The 15,598-nt window shown below is 36.3% G+C and overlaps 1 protein-coding gene across 2 annotated transcripts in view; it reads left to right on the top strand.

The window, feature by feature from the left end:
- MEST overlaps nt 1–15,598 on the top strand; it is a 425,711-nt gene that overhangs the window by 88,472 nt on the left and 321,641 nt on the right. The window lies entirely within an intron of this gene.

Genomic DNA, 15,598 nt, shown 5'->3' with positions numbered 1-15,598 from the left:
ATAATGTATTTTGGTGTGCTTGTGCTGTGTGTGTGTATTCTCGGAACAGCAAATTTTTTCCCTTGGAAATAGTTCGCTGTTCTGAGCGTTTGAGCATATCACATTTCGAGATTCCAAGGTTGAGCTTATGGTGTTTGACAGTTTGGAATTTTGATAATGTGATATAGACCCCTCTCAGGCACCCCCTAGAGTGTGTGTTGCTGCCCATGATTTCACTGAATATTTGGGTGTACCTTGTTGGCATACCTCTCATGCTCAACATAGAAGGTTGGATATCAACCCAGTACCTTCTGTCCTTGAGGTGGAAACACCTGGCATGTTTTTGTGATGTGGAAGAAACCACCCAGACATGGGGAGTGTATACAAACTCTACCCATACAGAATTCTAGAATGGCTGGAAATTAGGATAAAGCCCTGTACCTTGTTTAAGTGAGGCAATGACCTTAGCTATTATATCAACCAAGTGAGAGATGACCTGTGACAGTCGGCATGACTATCAAGGATGATAGGGGAGTTATACTGAACTGAAACAGATGATGACAGTAGATACAGTACCCCTTCTGCATGTAGAAGAATGCCAGTAATGGGTTGATGATGATGACTTGTACCCAGATCAATACTGAGATAAATATAGGACTGTTTATTAATGGAAATTAAAGACCTGCTATAAAAAGTATATTGCTAAAATTTTACAATGTATAATTTTTCTCAAACCTGTACTCAGGACCTTTCTCACATTTAATGTGTTTGTTACTGCCTCTGGACTAGCATGGAGCCTTTAGTGAGGTACTGAGGGGTGATTGTAAGGCCAAATTAAAGAAGAATCCGTTTCTGACAGTTAAACGCAGGACCTTCCACTTTTTGTGTGGCTGTCACTGCCTCTGGACTCTCAAGGAGCTTCAGAATAGTTTAAATATTCCTTAAAAGTCCTTTCTTTTCCATCTGATAATCCCTAGTGTAATGATTTTATGGTGAAATCTGACACAGGCAGGCAGAATGCAGTAGAAAGCCTCTGTGCTGACCTGTTTTGGAGTCATGGATATAAAAAGAAAATAATTAACCATTGTCTGGAACTGGACCCCAGTACCATGCACAACTCTTGTTGTCACTGCCTTTAACCCCTGTCATGGCAATTTTTTTAAAGATCTTTATTAAATATGACATTTTTTAAAAAAGTGACAAAGGTACACATACAGTAATAGAAAAGAAAACAAACTGTAACTGTTTTTCCATTGTTATGTTCATGCACTATACATACAGTGGATATCAAAAGTTTACACACCCCTGTTAAAATGCCAGGTTTTGTGATATAAAAAATGAGACCACAATAAATCATTTCAAAACCTTTCCCATTAGTTTAAGGGTGTGCACACTTATGCAACCAGCTTACTGTACATTTTTTATTTTTTATATTTTTTTCCCCTAACAGATTTGTTTGTTTGTTTATTTTTCAATTGAATTGTACAGATTATAGGTCACATTAAAGGTGGGAAAAGTTTTGAAATTATTTATTGTGGTCTCATTTTTTTATATCACAAAAACCTAGCATTTTAACAAGGGTGTGTAAGCTTTTTATATCCACTGTATATGTTTCTTTTTAACAATTTTCATTCACTGAAGCATTCAATAAATCGTGCAATTCCAGCCTTATTTTAAATTTTACTTCTCTTCCTGAATATTGTTCTGTATATAGTTTTCCCACAGATTACTTTATTTCTATGGGATGTGTTACTTCCCTTTTCAAAAGATCCTACCTCCGTTTCTTTTATCTCCCTTTTTGAAAGATCCTTCTGCCACTCGTATTGTACATCTGAATAAGATGAAGAGGCTTGGGTGTTCGTGTAAGTAGTTCATTACATACATGAATATCAGGATGGATGGCAGGAACATTAAACTTAAATGAACTAATTAATTGACTGACTACTACTACATACATGCATGCTGTCACTCTGGCTGCTCACTCAAAATGGCACTCTTGCTTACACTTGCTCAGTAGCTATATGCACGATTGACTGACTACTACTATATACATACATGCTCTCACTCTGGCTGCTCACTCAAAATGGCACTCTTGCTTACACTTGCTCAGTAGTCATATGCACGTGCCCACTGACTAGAACACTTCTTAAAGGTACATCACACACTCTGATCTACATCCTCCCTCTTTACAGAGCTGTCTCATGTTGACAATGCCATTTGAATAAGCATGCAATTATACAGACAATAATAAACAAAACAACAGTCATGTCCAGGTTGCTGTGTATCTGGAGCTAGGTCTGGAAATGCAACCTGATCTTGTAATGTAATAGTTAGGACTGGGTTTAGCAAAAGGGACAGTCACTGGAGAATGTTCTGCTGCAGGACTCTTGGGGATATTCTCAGGAGCAGGGATTGCTGACAGAATGTCCTCTGGAACAGGAACATTGAACAAGTCACTCTGAGAATTAGTCTTTATTTTAGGCAAGATGCAGTAACACTGGCTCAGACACCGGTAAAAAATGTTTCCGAGTCTGCCTAAATCTCATTCCTTGTGATTCTACAATGTATGATCTCGACTGTTGATGCACACTTTTCAAAAATCTAATGCAATCAAAAGCTTTTGATGTCTGCATCCTCACTATCTCCCCTTCTTTTAATGAATTGAGCAGTTTGCTGGTCTTATCATATTAGGACTTCTGGGACAAACTCTTTTTCAACAGTTTGACTTTTACTGCTTTGTTGCTCTAAGCACATGGAGCCAATAAATTTCTTCTGTCTTGACTTAAGTCTCTGGGCAGGTGAACCAAGATGATCATCACAAGGAATCTTTCTGAGATTTAGCAAGTTTAGAAAAGCATCGGTATTGTCACATCTGGATTTCTCTAACAGCTCTTTTGCACTTGGAACTGCATGTTCAGCCATGCAGTTTGACTGCTGGTACTCAGGACTACTCGTAATATGAACAAAGTCCCACGTTTTAACAAATTGTTTAAACTGCTGACTAAACTGTGCATCATTGTCAGAAATGACTCTGTGCAGACTACCATGGACAGAAAAATGTCTCTTCAACTTAGTAATGATAGTATTGGATGTTAGACCAGGAATTAGCTCAATCTCAAACCAATTTGAATAAGAGTCTACTACCACCAAATAATGTTGATCATTCCACTTGAAGATCTCTGTGGCTACTGTCAACCAAGTAGTTCAGGAATCTGGCATAACTGAAGTGGTTCCTTTTGTAGATGCGGCTTTCTACTATTAAATAAAGAACAAAATGAAAGTACTTTCTGAATATCTCTTGACATAGAAGGCCAAAATACTAGGCCTCTTGCCCTTCTTTTGGTAGAATCAGTTCCTGGGTGGCCACGATGCAAGATATTAATATACTTTTTTTGTAAGGATTTTGGAAAAATCACTTATGGATCTTTCATGATGATACCATTGTCTGACAAAATCTCATCTCTGTAGGGAAAATACTGCTGCACTTCTACTGGTAAACACGATCATTTTGAAGGCCATCCTCAACTGATAAAGAGGTTGAGCTTCTGGAGAATTGGATCTGAAGCTGTATGAGTTCTAAGCTCACCAAGACATGTGGAATTAAAAATTTTCACTTCCATGACTTTAAAATCAGGTTATTCATTCTCATGCTGTTCTGTGTTTTGACTAGGCAATCGGGATTAGGTATCAGCAAGATGAAGAAGTTTGCCTTTTGTGTAAACAAGATTGAAATTGTACTTTTGCAGTTTGAACATCATATGTTGCAATCTTGTTGGAGCTGTATGCATAGGCTTTGTCAAAATAGTGACTAGAGGTTGGTGGTCAGTTTTTATCTGGATAGGTCTGCCATAAATATAATCATGAAACTTCAAACATTCAAACACAATTACCAAGAGTTCTTTCTCAATCTGAGCATACTGCATCTTGGCTTGGGTAAGAGGCCTTGATGCATAGGCTACTGGCCTATTCTCTTAAAGTAGTTACTGGTTTGTGAACATCATAGTAGCATAGAGTGGGTGGGCTGTCAAGTTTCTTTTTCAAGACATCAGATACTCTTTGGTATGTTCTGACCAGGACCAGGTTACATCTTTGCATGCCAGCTTTCTGACTGGTACCGAAAATTAGTTTAAGTCTGGGATGAACTTGCCTAAATAGTTGATCATGCCAAGAAAATATTGTAGGGCTTGGACATTGTCTGGAGCTGGCATCTCAAAAATTGCTGTCTGCTTGGAAGGATCTGGTCGTAAGCCTGAACTGGTAAACAAATGATCAACAAAAGTAACTTCTCGTAGCTTGAATTTACACTTCTGAGGATTTAGCTTAAGATTCACTTCACAAGCTCTTTCCAGAACTTTCTTGAGGTTTCTATCATGTTCAACTTCACTATTGCCTCGTACGAGAATATCATTTACTATAATAGCACATGGATAGCCAGAAAAAAAATTGTTCCATCGCATGCTGAAAGACTTCACTGGCAGAATTTATTCCAAATGACATTCTCAGAAATCTGTACCTCCCAAATGGTGTACCAAATGTGGTTAGCAATGAAGATTTTTGGTCAAGCAAAATTTGCCAAAAATTATCTTTTCGCATCTAAGACAGAAGAAAAAAGTGGCATTTGGCATGAGGGCAACAGCCTCCTCGACTATGTGCATAGGATGATAAGGTCTTTTCAATGCTTTGTTCAAATCTCTTGGAGCAATATATATTCTGAAAAAATCTGAGCTTTTCTTATGTGCTATTACCATGCAGGATAGCCATTCATTTGGTTCTTCTACCGGACACATTACTCCTAGTTGCACCATTGTCTCTAACTCAACATTGACTCTGTTCTGCATAGCTACTGGAACTTTCAGTGCTGGTCTGATAACTGGTCTTACCTCGGGGTCTAACTTTATGGAGTACACAACTGGGAGTTTGCCTAGTTTGTCTGCAAAATATCACAATAGTCAGAAAAAATAGTTTGGGCGAAATCTGAGCCGTTCTCATTCAAGCTTACATGGTGGACTACTTTGTTATGTGAAAGCAGTCCTATTTTCAAACTGTCTCTGAGGCCTAATAATGACTGCACATGTTTCTTGACTGCATAAAACTGCGAATTGCAGCTGTTCCCAGCAGATTAACATGACAGCACCACTGAGCCTTTGGTTTGAATTTCTTCACTACCATAAGCAACAAGCTTTAAACACTTTGTCAAATCAAGTTGCCCTGCATCTTTTACTCTAGCAAACATTTCTGCTGACATAACATTGCACTTTGAGCCAGTATCTACTTTGAGCTCTACAGACTCTCATTAATCCAAACAGTACAAAAGATTTCATTCTTTACCCACAAATCTACTGCATTGACTGCTTCACCAAGCACTGACACACCATCAATATAAAAAGTAGGGTTGCAGCTTTCTAATTGATTAAATTACCTCTTTGAATGCTCTCTTTTAATAAAAGAAAGTGCCTTGTTTGATTTACAAAACCTTTTGAAATGAATCTACCTTGGCACTGCTGAACAAAAGCTAAGCACTTTTCTCGTTTGGGTTCATGGTTACCACCACAATTATGACAGTTGACTATGAGGCTTGCTACAGGTTTTGTTGAGTCACCGTTATGCTTTGCTGTGTGCACCCTGGGCCTTACTGAAGTTGCTGTGGGTTTTGCTGTGGCAGCCACACCCTTAGGCCTGTATCTTTTAACCTCATTCTGGATACTATCCACATTAGCTTTGGAAGGTACTGGAAGCAAGCTTTTCTCATTTGTAAGCACGCGTGTGCTTTTCTGTAAACTCGTATATCTAACAAATCTTAATGGCCTTGTTTAACATTAAATCACTGTCTTGAAGCAAAGTCTTTCTCACTGTGTCATTATTAATACCACTCACAAGCTTTTATTAGCTCATCTCTCAGATCACCAAATATGCACATTTCAGCCTTATTTTTTAAGTCGGTTATATAGGCTGCAAAAGTTTCTCCAGGCTTTTGAGCTCTTGTGTAAAATAAGTGCCTTTCCATTGTAATATTCATTTGGGGTTACACATTTCTCTAAATTTATGTTTTAAGCATTCAGAGTCTTCCTGCATTTCAGCCTGTACCCTAATATAGTGGTCTTCCCCCTCCCCTGGAAATATAGCAAGTGCATACACAAATGAGTGCTGTCTTTCTATGGCTTCTGAACCAGCTAAATTAAGCAGAATAAATGCCTTTGTATGTGTGTCTTAGTCAGAAGAAGTATTTGTACATGTGTCTTTGTCAGAAAACTTAGCCTGTATGAAAATATCGTATTCCTGCTCAAACACTCTCCAATTTTCTGGAGTATTGTACTGATATTGCTAACATCCTGGCAGATAGATTCAGTGCAAACTTCACCCTCCTCTCACCTCCAAAAGGGCCCACAACAATACTGGAAAAGTGTAGTGAAAAGTGAAGACTCATCTCCAGTGGATTCAGGCCCAGAGGATGGTGCCTTTTTAAGAATAGAACGTGGGCGTTTCCCCGCTCTTATAACCTTTACCTTAATGAAATAGACATCTGGAGGAGATATTTGGATGACTGCTGGATGGTGTCGAGGTCTGATGTTGAATCCCTGCATGAATCTGTGAACTATCTCAATGAGAATAAATGGGGTATTGAGTTTGCAGTCAATTATGACCTTAACAACATCATGTTTTTGGATGTTAGTATTACCAGGAACATTGATCATACTTTGTCCACCATGGTACATCGCAAATTCCCCCAATACAACTCACTCCTCCACGCCTCCAGCTTTCATCCTCCTTACATTTGTCGCAACATCCCAAAATCCCAGTTTATACATGGTAAACGTATCTGTTCTGATGAACAGGCTTATAGTTTTTACAAGCATGATCTCATCACCAGATTCAAGGATAGGGGCTATAACACTGGTTCCATATATAATGCTGCACGTCATGTTGATGGCTTAGAGAGGTCAAACTTTCTACAATATAAGGACAAAAATTCTACTGGTGATTCAGTCATTCGTTTTTTGATTACTTATGGCCATAACACTAATTCACTAATTCATAGTGTTCATCACCATCACCATTGGAATATTTTGTTGGCTGACTCCACATTATCTACGATTTTACCATCTAGATGCCCCTTCACTTACAAGAAAGGTAGAAATTTGGGGTCTCTTTTTAACCATTACAAACATTTTTTTAGCATCCAAATTGCCTTTATCACAAATCACCTTTTTAGGTGATAGATTAGTTGGCTGTTTCCCTTGTGGACATTGTTCCTTCTGTACCAAACTCATTAAATCCACCTCTTTCAGCAGTAAAAATACCAGTCAGGTTTTTGATATAGGTTTTTTTTGCCATCTGCCAATCTGATTGGATTGTGTATCTTGCTACATGTCACTGTTCATCCTTTTATGTGGGACAAACCTCCCGTCCAGTTAAATTTAGAATGGGTGAACATTTTAGTGAGATCAGACACCATAAACCAACTAATGCACTTTATAAACATACTTTGGTACATCCAAGTGTGTCATTTAATTTCATTATTATTGACAAAAATCATTGCACATAGATCAAACAAAATGGGCTGGCATGACATACTGAACAGGAAAGAAAAGAAGTGAATCATCAAACTAGGTGGATTATTTTCCACTGGTCTTAACGAGCACCTATGACTATTTATCATGTGACTCTATATGTGTACTATATAAATGAGTATTGCATTGGTTCTCTTAACACTGATGAAGGCTTTCTTAATTTTGCCGAAACCAGTTTGATTTATACTCATTTTTATATGTAGTTTATACTACATTTGATTTATATTTATTCCTTACATGTAGTTTATGCTACATTTAAATAAAGGATCTTTGGTGCTACAGCTGCTGGATTTATTGTGTTTTGAATCTGTTTGAATCAAGTACTTGCAGCCGCCATACTTGCAAAGGCCGTTTCTTTTGATTTCCTTGTAATTATGTACAAACATGCACCCACAGCAGGTACTAGTAATAATATTCAAATGCACAATAAACTCTTCGAAAGACTGTACTTTGTGAAATATTCTTTGAAATGACTGTATTTTGCAAAATAACTGGACTGTAATACTACACACACTTGTCAGCACTTTGCACACCGGATATTTTGAATAGCTTTAGTTAATTTGAAAAGTAGAACATATAGTGAAAAAATATGGTCATTTTCCCTTTTTTGTACATTTTATGCGATTTGGATATTGTTTCAAACATTTTCACAATTTCTAATATTTTTATCAATATGTCACAGTTTTGAACATTTTGTTTAATTGGAAATTCGTTTTGAGCGTTCTAAGTGCTTTGTTTTATATTTGTTGAGAAAAAATCACTTAAGTGAGATTTTTTTTACCTGGAATTTGTTTCCGACCTGTTTGCGAGTGGTTTGAGCAGTAAGGATGATACACTTGTGTATATTCCTCCATTTCTTACTGGTTGCCTTATGGTTCTGACTCTGGATCCTATTCTGACACCATGTCACTCATCTTGTACATCTGAATAAGACAAAGAGGCTTGGGTGTTCGTTTAAGTAGTTTGTTACATATAAACACATCAGGATGGATATCAGAAACATCAAACTTAAATGAACTAATTAACTGACTGACTACTACATGCATGCATGCTGTCACTTTGGCTGCTCTCTCAAAATGGCACTCTTGCTTTTACGTGCTCAGTACTTATATGGACGTGCCCACTGACTGGCTTGCTTCTTACAGGTATATCATACACTCTGATCTACACCTACCTTCATTTCTTTTAGCTCCATTCGAAATTTCAGTGCTCATTTATGGTTGGTTTGCATTTTGTATTTCATTTTCTAGTATTTTCTTTTTTGTTGGGTAATAGCATTACACTAAGTAAAGCCTTACTGTGTCTAGACAATTCAGGTACTATATCCCAGCTTAAAAGAATCATTTACTTAATTACAATTATTTGTTTTCCCAGCATTTCTGACAAAGGACTCTGTAGCAGATTTGTAAAATCTTCCAATTCATTATGCCCCCAAAAACATGTTCCCAAGTACATTTCTTTCCCATTACACCTTCAGCGGAAACATTCTCTGAAGTTTGCTTGGAGTATTAAAAAAATACCTGTGCAAACACTTTCATGTTAAAATCCTAAAACTTCTGGACTTGATTGCATTCTTGGGAGACATTCAGATGTTCTCCCACTGTTTCTTTGTAAACCATGTTTCAGTCTCTCTTCCCTACCCAGTCTTTTCTAATCTCATTGATATTATGATGCAATATTTTATCTGGTCTTTTATATGTCCTACGAATGGGTCTACTTCATAACATTGAAAACCCATATACCCCAAAATGATAACACAGAGACAAAAACATCAAACTGTCACTTAACCGATTCCACATAACCCAGAGAATTTACCAAGGGAAAGTAACCAGTCGGGCAACAAACATGAGAAACCACAAGGAATCACTTTGAACCCACACAAGAGGGAGCTTCACCCACCCCCACCCCCAATTATATGGTCCATGAATTACACACTATATTTGATAAAGTTGAGTGTGATATTATGCAGATCATGGTTAAATTTAACAATTTCCAACTGGAGAAGTTATCCCAACAGATACACGCTTTAAACAAAACCATTTGCAATGATCGTCACTTTAGTTATTATGAAACTAATTATTCCAACCTTTTTCAACAGTGTGGATAAGCAGTACAATCTTATATTACAGAGAAAGATTGACAAGTTTAGAAGTGACACTGATGAGTATGTTAAGGATAGAGCATACCCTAAACCTCCTGCTTTCCAGGAAAATAGCCCTTATTTCACCAATCAGCATGAATCTAGAGGGAAAGTTCCACCTCCACCACCAGAAGGTTCAAATAGAACACAGAATGTTGAGCCCACCCCTTTAGTAATGGAAGCAGTTAGGAGATCCGGGAGAATCAGGAACAACAAACAATGAGCAAACTCTTGAAGCTACAGTAAATCCAATGAGATCTATGTAAAGCAAGGGATGAAAACCAAAAGCAACTACTGGAACTCTCGCAACCAGAAATAATGGTTAGTGACTCTCTTTTAGATGAGACTGCTGCAGTAACATTCACTTTAGTTGTAAATGATAGTAGTGACTTTAAAATATTTAACTACTCTTCCAATCAGGTCACCACTTCACATTTTAGCTAAAGAGCTTTCATTTGTGCCTGCGAGGAGAGTGAGCTTGACCAAAACTATCAATGATTTAAAACTGTTTGCACGGAAATTAAATTTGGCACTTTGGTTCAGTACTAATGGAATGTTTGCTAATAGCAATTGCTTGCATAGGCCTAGTGTGTTTAATCCCCCTTTACAACAGAGAGTGCAGTTTTTTTGAAAAGTTTTTTGTCAGCTTGATTTTCTGTATCTCCTAAGTGCACCATGCGAGGTTAAGTTCTGTCATTTAAATAAAAGTGAGAGAAAGTTGCTGCATGACATTATATGTGTTATGAAGCCTGATAAATGGAGAGGGGCTTATTATAATGGACCAGGTGGATTTTCTCAACTCTATGAATATGCTTTTGCTTGATGAGACTTATGAAGAAGTTTCTAGAAATTTAATTCACATAGTTTATTCCAAGATTGACAATTTACTACATGACATGTTATTCCAGGGGACAAATTCTAAAAGTGATTTTGACTTTATGCATAACACTAGGCCTGTCACTGCCAGTATATTTGGGATCCCCAAAATACTCACCGACATGACTCAAAACCCTTTTTGCCCTGTTATGGAATGCCTCACATTCTAAGACCTACTTTATAGCAAAGTTTTTGGATAGTAATTTGAAGGAAGGTATCAGTAATATTGCACAGATCTGTAAAGAGTCATTCATTTATGAGGCTTTTGAATGGTATTACATTTTCTCTAGACATCATTTTCGTAACTATTGATGTACATAGCTTGTTTACAGTCATTCCACGTGAACTGGGCCTAAATTGGTTTGAGAACCAACTGTTTAAATGTACTGGCCTAGAAACTAGCAAAGTAGATGCTATGGCTGCATTGATGGAAATAGTACTAAAAAATAATTTTATGTATTTTGAAGGTCAGTTTTATAGTCAAAGCACTGGTGAGGCTATGGGCGCTACATGTGCCTCCTTGTTTGCCAATTATGTTGTGAATGAATGGGAAGATCAGTATTTGTATTGAGAAAGGATTGTATCCGAAAGCTTTACTTATATAAAGATCAGTATTTGCTCACCAGTGACTATAAAGAGAACTGGATTCTCTATACCAGATTTTTGGACATCATTTTTTATTTTATGTAATGACACTAATGAAAGGTTGGAGGAATTTCTTAACTACATTAACAACACCACACAATTTATCTCTTTCTCCTCAAATTTTGATAGACACAAAATTACTTTTTTGGGTAGGGAGAGTAGTAAGTATGTTATTATCAGAAGTTTATTTCCAGTATATAGCGTAGGCCAATGTTTTCAAATTCATACCTTCATTATTCTAGTTGGCACCCAAAACATCAGAAAAAAATCAGTGGTCAAAGGCCAGTAGTTAGACTGGCAGGATGGTTTCTGAACCTGAGTGCTTTCATTATGAGTGTGATGTACTTATTAACATATTCTTAAAGAGAGGTTAGCCTGTTGATTTTTTTAAATGATATACACCAGGAAGTAGTGAACAAAAGAGAAATGGGCTTTTACCTACCCATTGTGAACCATACTAGGAATTTAGATATGGGGATGGTAAAACACTGTACAGGGACCGAAGACATGAACACGAGGCTTTTGATTTCTACTTTTACCCTGGACAGCCATGTTATAGCGACATGTTTTTGCAGTAAGAGGGGTCACTTATCAAATCAAAGCGCATTTTAATTGTAGTTCTATAAACTTAGTGTACTTAGTTCAGGGTTTATAATGCCCCACTTTTTATGTGGGGAAAACCTCTAGGAGGAGGTTAAGAGACCACATATTTGAGCATTGTAAAGACACTAGGAAAAACTAACTTATGAATACTCTTTACAAACATGTCATGGTTTGTGATACACACTGCTTTGGTTTCTTAATTATTGAACAAATCAGGAAGGACATTCAGGGTAAGGTAATGGATGAGGATTTGGATGCCTGTGAGTTGAGGTGGCAAACTGAGTCAAATGCCACAAGCTAACTTGGTTTAAATGAGACTGTTTCAATTAATTCAGTTTTAAAACTGAAGCACTTTGACAGTGTGTGATTTTATTTCTTTTTTATCATGTGACATTTATATCATGTGACCTTTGGTGGTTTATTTAAACAGTGTTTTAATGAATGATTTTAGTTCTGATGAAGGTCTGAAAACAGTAAGAACGAAAGCACTTAACTTTGGAATAAAGCTTTGGTACGTTACAGCTGGCTTTCAGTTGTCTTTCTGTGCATCTCAAAGGTGGTGTGTTATTCATTCATTTGTTTGTGTATCTGTTTGGGTTCCAGCCTCTTTGTTAACCCTATTATTCTATCAAGGAATAAAAATGCTACCATTGCCTTGCTCAAATAATCCCAGCTGATTCCTTTGAATGTTTTATCTGCTTTAACATCCACTAACTATAAGAGTATTTTGTTAAACTCTGAATCATTATTTTTTTAATTAATACTGTCATATATTTACTTCTCCAATGCAAAACCACACTGATCCGGATCTATGTCAGTTGACTGAGTTTTCAGAAACTCAAAATTCATATCGCGAGACAATATGATCTAATTTCCAAAACCTCAAAAATTTAAAAAAAAAAAACTTTTTTTTTTTACATTTCCCCTGCATCCCCATACCCCCTGCAAATGATATATACCAATTCTGAGATTGCACTACATTGAGGAAAATGGTGAATTTCCCAAGCCTCACTGTACCGTGATCTCTATTCAAAAATGTCTGGTTTTCTGAAATTTGATCATATTGTCTCACCGATATGAATTTCAAGTTTCTGAAAACTCAATCAACTGATAGGGATCCACTGATCCATATCTGTCACTTTTGGCAGCACCTTTCCATTCTCTTTACTGATATAAACATAAGCAATTTGTAATCATGGTGTAAAATTGAAACCGATTTATAGGAACTTGGGTTTGAAGGATCTTTACCCTTTTTGGATAATACATCCATCAAGATGCTGGTACTGCCCCCCTTTTAAAATATTGTTAAAAAGATGTTAAGCCTTTATTCCTTTTGTCCCTCCAAACATCTTTTGGAATGTCATCTGTTCCTGCTTACTTTTCTGTTAATTGATTATACATCACTATTTTTATCTCATTCCTTCCTATCTGAGACATTAATTGTTGAGCCTTATCTTCCTCTAACCTTGTCATAGCTATGTCTTCCTTAAATACTTCCATTTGTGGTTTCCCCATTCTTCTGCGTTGTATACATATTCATAACATTTTAGAAATTATCTTAAATACAAATACAGGATCTATAGTTATTTTTTTTTTGTCATAAGCTCTTTAAGTTTGGCAACAGTCTGCTTTCTGTTTCCTATGTCATTGTGCTAAGAGTTTTGTGCTCTGGAGTTATCAAAATTACTTAACAGTAACCTTTCTAAACTTGTGCATATTATTCAAAAGCTGTCTTATTTTCCCTTTAGCACTCATCTATTCCTCCTGTTCTTGTTCTGTGAGATTATCATTCTGCAGTACGTTAACCTTTGTCATCCTCTCTAAATTATTTTTACTTCTTTCCCATATATCTTTCTTCCTTATGTCTACCATATTTTTTAACTCCATTTTCATTTTATGTCTTTTAATGAAAGTTGTATCTTCCCTAATAAATCTCAGATCATTTTCATTACACATTCCGTAAATTCCTGTCTTTTTAACAGATAAGTTTGTATCTCATTTTTACTTCAGTAACCTACATTTTTATTTTAGTATTTTTGAGGGCATGATCTGAAATAGCCATTGGATGTGTTTCAAAGCCATGAGTTAAATACTCATGCTTCTTTGAAGTATAATTTCTATCCAATCTATCCAGTTATTCTACATTGAGGAATAATATGTAAATTCTGTCTCAGTTCCTTCCAGTAAATTCACATCTGTCATTCAGATATTCTCATGCACTTCTACCCTCTTCTTATATTTTTCCTTCCAGGACCCCTATTTAATACTCATTATTTCAAATCACTACCCATTTCTTATATTCCTTTCATCAGAGAATATTATTTCTCCCAAAATTCTCTTAAGCTCTGTAATAGTTACTATAGTGAAACATAAATACATCCCAATCTAATCCTCCTTCCCTGCCAATAATCCCTTATTATTTAAACTCTTTGTCTTTCTTTTCCTCTTCTATCCCTATCAGAGGCACTCTCACAATCAGTATTATTACTCCTAGTTTCCTTTGTCCCTGTTACTGTAATGAATGTCCATTCTGAAATCCTTTCTTTGCCAAACTGACATGCTCATTTATATCCAAATGTCTCTCTTGTAATATTGCTGTTTGCATTCTACACTTTTTAATGTAATTCATTACTCTTTTTTGGGTATTCCTTGAGTGCCATTAACATTCAGTGTTAACATTGATAATGCAGACATTCTGATAAAAAGCCATTCCTTTCATATATTGTGCATGATAGTTTAAAAATGTGTTTCCAACTTGTAACTTACATGCATACACTAATACTTGGCAGGCTAATATTGTAAGCAATTGTTGCTTCTCATTTCTGTTTGAACCCATGTCATATTTTTGCTTCAATAAAAACACTCAAGAAATGAGAAAAAAAAACCTAAATACAGTTTTCAAACCAAGCACCTTTTAGGTCACAGCAAACAGACAAAACTCTACATACTTTCCAAAACTGGAAATGATCACTTTATACAGGGCAGTTGTCCAAACAGACAGCTGCATTCAGAAGTTTTACCTGTTCTAAACATAGATCTAACCATATTGGAAGTTCATGTTAGAGTCTAGAGATGCCACCTTACCTTGTCCTACCCTTGTTTACCTCCCAGATGTGAAAGCCAACTTGCATGCTTCCAGCTAACTGATTTTTAGCCTTAAGGAAAATGTGCACTGGCTGCTTTTAAATGAATAAGCTAAACTATGGATTGTTATATTTAATACTAAAGTACCAAGGCTGATGGGGATGCTACTCTTGCAATGGCACTTCAGACGTCATTAATTTTTCACTGAACTGCTTGCCATTTAACCTTTAAATACTAATCGTAATGTTTTATACAAATTAATCAGAGCACATTGTTCAATCTATTCCTGATTAAACACTTGTGCCTGTACACTAATCATCTCTAACTAAAATCAGCTAATAGCATTATAAAAGCTAATCATGTATTTTCAAATGACAGAAAACTGCCAAGTATATGCTTTCCTTTTTCTAGCCTTTTTGCTTAAATAATCCACTTGTCTTTTCCATAATATAAGACCATTGTTTCCATCTGTAGAAAAATGTGACATTATCACCACATGTTTACATCTCCCCCAGCTTTTCAAGGTTACAACATTATATCACAAATATATTGCAACAGTATAATCCCCAGATACATTACAATAAAGAAAAAAGTATGTTATACTTTAATATCATTAGGATAAACAGTAGTCACTAATAAAACTCCACCAGCACACATCTAAAATACCATTACATAATAGTATAACATGCATTTTACTAACAAT

The sequence above is a fragment of the Protopterus annectens genome, chromosome 11.part0 (genome assembly GCF_019279795.1).
Source record: "Protopterus annectens isolate FY-2018-M chromosome 11.part0, PAN1.0, whole genome shotgun sequence".
In the NCBI taxonomy this organism is placed as follows: Eukaryota; Metazoa; Chordata; order Ceratodontiformes; family Protopteridae; genus Protopterus; species Protopterus annectens.
This window is presented reverse-complemented; position numbering and strand designations above follow the sequence as displayed.